Here is an 11,128-nt window from a genome sequence, read left to right as displayed (position 1 = left end):
CATAAATAATTTCAATTATCAAACTAATGAGGTGCAATTTTACTAACAATAAATTAAATTCGCATAAGCATGAATAAATTTGTGTCATACCTAGAGCTTTGTCGTTCGAATGGGAAGCAGCGTCAAAGGTATGTGGACATATGTAATTGTATTTCTATATAAACACATAAGTTGTTAAAATAATCAATGTCTGAACACCTGTTCAACTGATCAGAAACATATTGCATAAATGCAACCTACCGGATTATAAATCATTTTTTCCGCTGAATCATCGACCAAAAGTGTATTTAGCTCGTTAAAATCTGGACACGCGTTCCAAACATCATTGAGATCTTTACAATAGGTAACAGAATCGTATGTTTTGCATTTTTTTTGATCCTGTTCACAAACAGTCGAACATAAATATGTAGGAATCATAGACAAGGAAAAGTCAGCAAACTGTAATGACATTCATCTTACCCACACGAATAGAAAATGCTCGGAAAATACAGGTAGTTTCTCAAGTACACGGTCGATGTTATGCCTGAGATTGTAATCAAGATTGAATGTTAACATTCAAATGTATATTAACGATTTTGACTACAGTAATTCAATTGCCTCAAACATGTTCTAACCTCATCTTTGAAGACCAAAGGGCAACAACAAAATTGTCGACACAAAATTGCATAAATTCAAATAATCCTCTTCTGAGGACAACATCTACAACATGAAGAAAATGAGATTAAAGTTCTACGCTTATATGTTAAAATAATGGATACAAAAGAATAGAATTAAAACCTGCCGGCAGTCTTGGGATGTAGGCAAGGACACCATTGAGATCAAAAATTAAAAGTTTTCTTGAAGGCGGCGTTGCAGACACGATATACTTGTTTGGATCATCATCTTCATCATCATCGTCATCATCATCATCATCGTCATCTTCATCGTCAGCTTCATCTTCTGCGACCGATTGGTTGTCCACATCTGTTAAAAGAAAATAAAATAAAGTTCAGAACGTGTAAATGTTAAGAAACATAGATAATGAATTACCTAACTCGTTTGATGTCGTTGACGTAATTCGTTACGCAACATGGAGACTTCACGTTGCAATGATGAAATATCGGATCGCATTCCACTCACAAGGGAATCAATATGCTCCCGAAAATTGACCATGTATTCCATCACGGTCTTAATTGTGACATCCTCTGCAACTGTTGCTTCTTCCATCATTGCGTCTCCACTTGGTTGCTCTTCTTCATGGCCAACGGGGTCCATTTCCTCCCTCTCTTGATCTAATCCGACCTCCTTGACACGCTTCCAACCGAGTTTTTCAACAAAATCATATCCCGCTTTTTTAATAAATACCATGTCAATCTTGCGGGTTAATCGAACAGGGGCGTCATGCGAAAAATCAACTTCCTTCTTCTTCAACAGATGGGTGATGACACATCCATATGGTAGTGTAGTTGAAATTGTTGCTCCCTTTGTGACCATATATACAATTGTATTAAATATGAGTTTTGCAATGTGTGGAGCCGTTTGGATTTATACTTTGCTATCCACCAATAATCGCTGTCTCGAAGCGTTGAATGTTTTCCCCCACTAGGCCGGATATACCATGTGAGCATTTTGTGAAACACTCTCGACTCTACATCGAGGTGAATTGGGCTATTTCTAGTAACCCGTTTAATTGTAGACCAATCTACACCATTTTCATCTGAATCCCTGTATTCGCTACACCTAAACCCTCCGCAATAGACTCTGGAGATATATATATCCTTCCCCATGACATGTGTATTAATTCCTATTATATTAGTCTTATTAGGCTCGTGCTGTAAGGAAGCATTGTTGTAGAAGACTCTAACTAGGTTGGGATAATATCTTGGTTCTACACCAAGGAATTCAAGCCAACCCCAAGATGTAAATGTGGATTTAAAACTAAATGCATATTTATCATCAAACAAGAAACCCAGGTCAATGACACGTTCGGGACGAATCTTCCTTACTTTAAAACTCGTCTGCCATCTTTGTTTCTCCATGTCGGATCTAAAGTTCAGAGTTTCGAAGGACCTGATTTCCTCAGAAGAATCGTTTGTTACAGAAGGAGGTGGTTGAGAAGAACTGGGTTGAGAAGAGCTTTGAGAAAGACCTCGCTTCTGACGCTGACGTTTTGGAGCCATTTTGGTTGGATGCTACCCCTATTACAATGGAACACAAACACATTCAGGATAAAAACTCCAATATAGAAATCAATCAAACCCATAAAATATCGATAAATTTACCTGAATATCTGATCGTCACTTATGATAACGGTAGAAGGAAGAAAGGAGAGGAAGATCTGCCTGCTTGCATTTATGTTTAGGGTTTCTCGATTAAGAGTACTATATAAACGGTGGAAAACACTTGATATTTAAATTAGTATCGACACAAAATATATTAGTGTCGACACATTATTTAGACATATTCTCTCATAAAACCGGTATAATTGTACCGGTTAGATTAAAAAATTACATATTACATTATACTTTTGGGTTCGATGATTTTGGGATCGACACTTTTTATATGGATCGACACTTTATTGATTCACCTTGTAAAAATTCATTCTGGAAAAAAATATCGACACAAACTATATTAGTGTCGACACATTATTTAGACTTATTCTCTCATAAAACCGGTATAATTGTACCGGTTAGATTAAAAAATTACATATTACATTATACTTTGGGTTCGATGATTTTGGGATCGACACTTTTTATATATGGATCGACACTTTATTGATTCACCTCGTAAAAATTCATTCTGGAAAAAAAATATCGACACAAACTATATTAGTGTCGACACATTATTTAGACTTATTCTCTCATAAAACCGGTATAATTGTACCGGTTAGATTGAAAAATTACATATTACATTATACTTTTGGGTTCGATGATTTTGGGATCGACACTTTTATATATGGATCGACACTTTATGGGTGCACCTTGTTTTTAATTCATTCTGGGAAAAAAATATCGACACAAACTATATTAGTGTCGACACATTATTTAGACTTATTCTCTCATAAAACCGGTATAATTGTACCGGTTAGATTGAAAAATTACATATTACATTATACTTTTGGGTTCGATGATTTTGGGATCGACACTTTTTATATATGGATCGACACTTTATGGGTGCACCTTGTTTTTAATTCATTCTGGGAAAAAAATATCGACACAAACTATATTAGTGTCGACACATTATTTAGACTTATTCTCTCATAAAACCGGTATAATGTACCGGTTAGATTGAAAAATTACATATTACATTATACTTTTGGGTTCGATGATTTTGGGATCGACACTTTTTTATATATGGATCGACACTTTATGGGTGCACCTTGTTTTTAATTCATTCTGGGAAAAAAATATCGACACAAACTATATTAGTGTCGACACATTATTTAGACTTATTCTCTCATAAAACCGGTATAATTGTACCGGTTAGATTAAAAAATTACATATTACATTATACTTTTGGGTTCGATGATTTTGGGATCGACACTTTTTATATATGGATCGACACTTTATTGATGCACCTTGTAAAAATTCATTCTGGAAAAAAAATATCGACACAAACTATATTAGTATCGACATGACCCTTAATGTGTATAAGAAACATGTACAACAACATACTGCTAACTTTTCTCATCTCATTCATAATTATATCACATAAAAAATATAAATCGTATACAAAATTATAAATCTTATACAAAATTAACTCGACATTTACATCATTGCATCCTTTGTTATTCTTATGTAATATTGCGGCTTTTGTTATCTCCTGTCTTCGTTCATTTTGATTGTGGCTTACGAGATCATTTAATACTCGCGATCGATCCCAGTCTCCAACAACCTATATTCAAATTGTCAGAACGTTAAGTATTGTCAACTACAGCATTCAATCTACGACTTTTAACAATTTTACCACAAACAATTTTTTCTATCCACTTACAAAATCACCAGTTGCCCCTGTAGAACCGATCGATTCCATCCACATCATCACATACATGCCGCAATCATATCTGTTACAAAATTTGAAAACCACACATGTCAATTATGATGAATACTGCATAAATTAAGCTTTCTATTTGTGATAACATCTCATACCCATTCAATTGCTTATTCTTCTTATGCTCCACAAATTTGAAGTTTTTCAAGGGATACTTTCCTAGAGATCCACATGACTCAACCCAAATGCGTTTCTTATTATAAGAATCTAATATTTTAATCTGCATTAAAATAGAAGAAGTTATGCACCAAAAAAATTATGCATTATAATTTACATAATGTCCTTTCATACATACATACATACCAATCTCTTAGCATCCTTCACTCTCTGTTTAGCTGCTTCAGTTGTAAACATACTATCATATATTGTTACAACATGATCTACCATATCCAACACCAACAGATACCAGTGTGAATTATGGTAGTTTATTGTGATCATTATCTGCAACAAATTTCACACCCAATTTGACAAAATTCAACATTCTATATCCGAAAACATCATTTGCAATTGGTATGGTGTCTTACCTTCTCACAGTCCGTGAATTTCACATAGTTATCCAATATGACACCCCAGAAGGTAGAAATATTCTCAACACTTTCTTTATTGTTGGCTTCCAACGCCTGTTGCTGTAATTACGCAACAAACATTATTAATTTACCGTCTATAACACTACTTTTCAATATTTATTAATTTAACTCACCACTAAGAGGTATGGAAGGTAGCCAATCCTCCGGTGTGACTTTTGAGAATCGTAGCATATGGTCCAGGCGAGCAAATCGATAACCTAACAAAATTAATTACACAATCAGAACATATTCAATAAGTTTTATTTATTTTCTACTTTCTACTTACCACACCGCCAACCCATTCTGTAGGCTTCAACGTTGCAACGTCGTATACAGTAGCGAATTGATTTCCCATTGATATTACAGAATATCTGTATGAATCATTAGGATTAATATCTTGTCATGAAATATTTAAATATCACTCACAAAACAATATATTTCACTTACCCCGATTCTAACTCGCTATTCTATAAATAATCACAAATTGCAGCTTCGATGTCATCAATTCCAGTTGGAATGTCCGCTTTTTCAACCTACAATTTTGCATACAAATTTTTGTCACAACAACATAATAAAAATCAAATTAAGTATTCTTTTATTAAACTTACCTTCTGCTTCTTCTTCTGGGTGCAGGACATTCCGAATCCAAAACTGCTGCTATGACACTCTCCGGTGTATAAAGCACATTGGGCCTCTCCTTCCTCCTCATTTCTTCCATCTCTTCTTCTTCCTCCTCCCTCTTTCTTCTTCATTTTTTCAGTTCATCGTACTTTTTTTCTACATAGCTCTTCATATCTTTTATTTCACCCTTCAATTGAGCTCCTTCATCCGAGTATTTATCAACCACCCCCTTCACCCCGTAAGTTCACTCCTCAAATCAACAACCTCCTTCACCACTCCCTCAAATTTCTCTCCCGTCACCATCTTAATATCACCCCTTAACACCGAAACTTCTTTCACCACTTCACCCCTCAACACTCTACTTCTTTCACCACTCCATCTATTTTTCCTTCCACTACCCCCTTATGCCTCTCGAGTTTCTCTACGACTTGATCAAGTTTCTCTTCGACTCTTGATTGTCTTTGCATGATTTCAAATTGGATTTTTTTGATATCAGCCAATTCAGACATCAAAATGTCGAAGTTACTCTGTTTTGCTTCACCGTCGTCCCACTCACCTTCATCCCCCAATACTTCTTCCCTCAATACAACCATCCCTCCTTTCTTCTCCTCTGCCTCCACTGCCTCCTCTACATCCTTGCCAATAACCTTCAAAAAATTAAATTACAATATTAAGACATTGATTATATTCTTAATATTATTTAATTACATTTATTACCATTTCTTGCTTCTTCCCTCTATCCAACTTCAACTTCACCATCACTCTAACCACCTCTTCCTTCCCCCATGCACGGATGCGTGCCACTCCGGTTCTTTCATAAGCCGGCACTGCCTCACAGCCCGACCAAAAATCGAACAGTGCAACCTGCATTTATAATAAAATTAGAATTTTATATAAAAACACAAAAAAGTGATTCAACTCATTTACCTCTAAGATTGCTATGCACCCTTTGAGGTATCTCTGGCTGCCCTTTTTAAAGGTGATAATTGATTCAATCAATCTCGAATGGATATATTCAGCCCAATTGAATTCACCCTTCAAGCCTTCATCGCAAATGAGCTTCATATATTCCTTGTTCGTTGACGTATCACCCGTTGGACAAAGAAATATACCGACAAGGTACAATAGAACTCGGGCCTTCAGCTCATCCCCCAAGTAAGATCCACTTTTGATATCCTCTTCAACTTCAGTATATGTCACCTTATGATTCAAACCATATTTGGAGGCAAGTGCTTTCCAGTTCTTACTCCTACAGACTTCTATAACACTTTTGCCTTTGTTTTGTACCCCCAATACGGCTGCAGCAGTCGATACCCCCAGAGGGAATGAATAATCACCATACTTAGCCATACATTGACTGACGTCAAATTGTGCCATCAAGGATCGACACAATTCCCTCCGAATAGGTCGATCCCTTACTCCGATCAACGATCCAAAACCTATTTCTCCAGCACATTCAACTGACCCTTCTCCTTAAGGTGTTTAATTAATAAATTCACCCTTTTAATGCTGCATCTTGTCGAAACTTCCTACATTTTTTAACAATATAATGTTATAGTTCTTATATATTTTGTATCAACGTATTTACAAGTTTAATGAATACCTTATTTTCATGTGCTTTCCTCCGTTCTTTGTATTCTTTACTATCATTCCTTGACTGTGTGATGTAAGGTTCCTTTTCAGCATCACTCATTGAATTCCATTTGGACCTCACATCTTTTTTCACCTAATATTAAACATAAACGTTTCTTAATCAATACATTAACACTAAATACTAATACTACTCAATGTCAATTTCATTTTACATACCGAACCGCTCTGTGTGCCATCTCCCTTCATCCTTTTGCATTCGGCCATACTGTTAACATTTAAAATTTGTAATCAATTTAAAGTTTATCGATACTTTAATCCAATTACCATTTCAACAATAATAACAAAAAGACATTGATACTTACTAGAAGTACATATATCCACCCTTTGGTTGCTTTCGAGTCTCGGCCTCAATTTCAAAGTCATCTGCTCCACCAACAATTTTCCAACCCATTGACTCCATTTTTCCTTCATATATCAGTTTACGCAAATCAAATTATTTTGTTACATACACTTTTCAATATACAAATATAGATAACTACTCTTGTGGTAAAACGGTTTTCTTCAAAAGAATTTGAATGGCCACACCAAAATGTGTCGGCACATTTATACAACCTATAATATCATTTTCTACCTATAATATTTAATAAAAGTATCGACATTTATCGTTTTCCTTGAATATCTATTTCTACCTGCAATCGGTCCCAAATGCTTCCTTACTCCAAAACCCCAAACAACACATAAAAAACCCTATCGCGATTACTGTAATAATAAAAAATTAGGGTTTCGACAACATACTTTTCGATTCGACTGCAGCAACAAACAAACAAACTTCGCTTTAGAAACGCCTTCTGAAATGCAGCAACAATTACTCTTCGATTTCAAAAACTCGTCCGTTCTATCTATTTTCAGAGGATATTTAGCTTATATTTTCATCGGATATGTTATTTATATTTAATCGATACAAATACAAAAGTGTCGATACTTTTATGTCAGGTGTCGATACTTTCGAAAGGATAATTACCTATTTCTTTGAAAGTGTCGATAATTTATTACACGTACTTACGAAAGTATCGACACTTTCAATATATCCGGTATCATTTTACCGTTTTTATCATTTTGATACCGGTTTTATCATATTTTTACCTGTTATATCGTTGTGGATCGATATTTTTTTTAAAGTATCGACACATTATAGGCGCTATAACTGCTTCTCTTTTAAATTCACAAAGTGTCGATCCTTATATAACGTATCGACACTTTTAATTTTACCGGTTTTATCATTTTGTTACCGGTTTTATCATAATTTTACCTGGTATATCGTTTTGGATCGATATATTTCTTAAAAGTATCGACACTTTTTAGGATTTAAAACTGCTTTTAAAGTTATGTAATTTATGTTTCAATTTATTTAATAGTGTTTTATGTTTTCCACCTACAATATTAATTTAATAATTTAATTTACACAAAATTTTATTTGATTGTTTTGATATTTTATAAAATATTATTTAGAATTTAAATTTAACAATATTAACCAAATATAATAATAAATATGTTTTCAACAGTGAAATAAGTATGGACACTTTTAAAAATGATATATACTTTTTTTGAAAGTTATGTAATTTATGTTTCAATTTTTTTAATAGTGTTTCATGTTTTCCACCTACAATATTAATTTAATAATTTCATTTACACAAAAATTATTTGATTGTTTTGATATTTTATAAAATATTATTTAGATTTTAAATTTAACAATATTAACTAAAGATAATAAATATATTTTCACAGTGAAATAAGTATGGACACTTTTATAAAAAGGATAGATAATTTACAATATAACAGGTAAAAATATGACAAAACCAGATTCATTATGACAAAACCGGTAAAATTTACTTGATATGTTAAAAGTATGGACACTTTTATAAAAAGGATAGATACTTACCGATAACCAAAGTTTACCGGTTACCAAATTTTTAATAGTTTTTCATATTTTCTACCTAAAACATTATTAGTTGTCAACATAATAGGTACCGCTAAACCGAATTTATTAAATACATTTTAATGTATCCGGTAATGCTGTATATTAGCCGTATATTAACCCGCCTTTCCTGAGACATTCCCCAAAATTAAGAAAGGACATTGCATTGCATGTGGGGTGGATACCAAGGAACATGAACCTTATCATCTTAGTTACTTTATTCGTTTAATATATAGGACCTTTCTTTAATTTAATATATATATATATATATATATATATATATATATATATATATTATATATTAATAGTTGATTTAATTTTAAAAATCAAGTTGATACTTAAGTTTAATTTTAAAAATAGGAAAAATATATTTATCTGAAATAATATAAAAAATATCATTATATGTATTTTTAGATTATATTTAAAATAGCGCTAGTTTGAGGTGTTTTTCTCGAAAAATTATCGATGATCGGTATATTTATCGATCTAACACTGGTCAGATTATATTTCTCGATCTAACACCCGTAGCAGTAAAACGCGCCCCCTGAACCGCGTTATATGCTGATTTGGCACCACGTGGGGTATAGCGCGCCCTCTGTACCGCGCTATACGCTAATATGGGTTACACGTGTGTATAGCGCGACCCATGATCCGCGCTATACATCACGTAGGGGTATAGCGCGGATCAGGGGCCACGCTATACGCCACGTAGGGGTAATTATATTTAACGCGGTCCCTGGTCCGCACTATATCTTTTATCTGAATAATTACATATAGCGCGGTGCAGGTACCGCGCCTTATATGGTTATAAATACTCTCCTCCGCCGGTTAAGTTTCTCACATCTCCTTGCATCTCTCCTCTCAACTTATAAATTAATACAACAATTCCGTCAACGAGTAATAATTCGGGCAATCTTCTCATATTTGATTTAGAAGTTCGTGCGATTTTTCGTTATAAGGTAATTTTGTTATAATTTTTTAATTATACTTATTGTTTATTATCATTATTTGAAACAATATTATACTAATTATTTTCAATTAATTTTTATGTTTGTAAAATTGAAAAGCGGGAGCATACGTCGAAATAGTTTTGCGGTGTAGGTAATAATATTTACGTTGTATTTTTTAAATTATTTACGTTGATGTGTAAAAAATTTATTGTGTTATATTTTTGTTCATATATAATTTATTTAATTAGGTTTGTTTCAGTAATTTTTTTTGCAGATATAATATTGCCGCACTTTTAAACTAAAAGAATGACGCGACTTTCAGCTATTATTTATTATGATGGTGAAATTCGAGAAGATGAAACCGGCGTTGTTTTCGTATCAAATGAGCGTGTTAAAATATCATTCAAGAGAAACATAACTCTTGAGGAGCTGATAACAAAGATTTCGAGGAAGATTCATGTTAGAAGTAGTAGAAGAATGTCGTCGTTGCAGTACAGATTTCCAACATCATTGTTGCCATTAACTTATACAACGTTCGAATTTTCGAACAGTGATGATGTTCAAATGATGGTTGAAGCTCAAAGTAATTATTCAGACGCCACTATTGAGATGTATGCACATTTTGTCAAGTGCGTGCTGTTCGGGGTCAATCATTAAGCTCCCACTATGAGCTGGTTGAACAAGTTGACAGCCCGACTACAGTAATGTGTAATGATTTTAATGCCATAATGGGGAGACATTCATCCGCAACTCCTTACGATATGTACCGAGGTGGGTCCACGAATAATCCGTATGGCAACACCGCGTCCAGTTCAAGGGGAAGACATTCATCTGCAAATTTCTTTGACCTTAATATGGAGATGCCATCGAGGCAACAATCTGTGCAGTTTCCATTTGACACGATGGCTTCAAGCTCCAGGGGGAGGCATCGACTGTGAGTTTTTTCGATCTCAATGTCGATATGCCTTCTAGTTCAAGGGGAAGACATGCAAGTAGTAGGTTCTTCGACCTAAATGTGGAGCATATGGAGGAACCATCATCTCCACCAGAAGAACCGCTTCATGAGCCTGGTGTGGATGGTGCTAAGACTGGACTATTTATTCACTCAGAATCACCGTAATTCAACTCCGATGATGATGATGTAGATGAAGTTCCAGGAAATGTGACATAAACTGACCCTTCTGCACACATGTATGACGCTGATTATGGTGCAATGTACGGGCCAGAATTTACGGATATGCCTCATCTCGGTGACTATGGATATTACTCATCAATAAATAATGGTGAGTTATCTTTAGGCATGTAGTTTTCAAGCAAAGAAGAAGTGATGATGGCTATCAAAAATTACAATATCCGTAATTCTGTTCAGTCCAGAGTCAACCGATCGACGACCA

The sequence above is a fragment of the Hibiscus syriacus genome, unplaced genomic scaffold, assembly GCF_006381635.1.
Source record: "Hibiscus syriacus cultivar Baekdansim isolate YM2019G1 unplaced genomic scaffold, ASM638163v2 tig00110430_pilon, whole genome shotgun sequence".
In the NCBI taxonomy this organism is placed as follows: Eukaryota; Viridiplantae; Streptophyta; class Magnoliopsida; order Malvales; family Malvaceae; genus Hibiscus; species Hibiscus syriacus.
Note: the sequence above shows the minus strand (reverse complement) of the source record.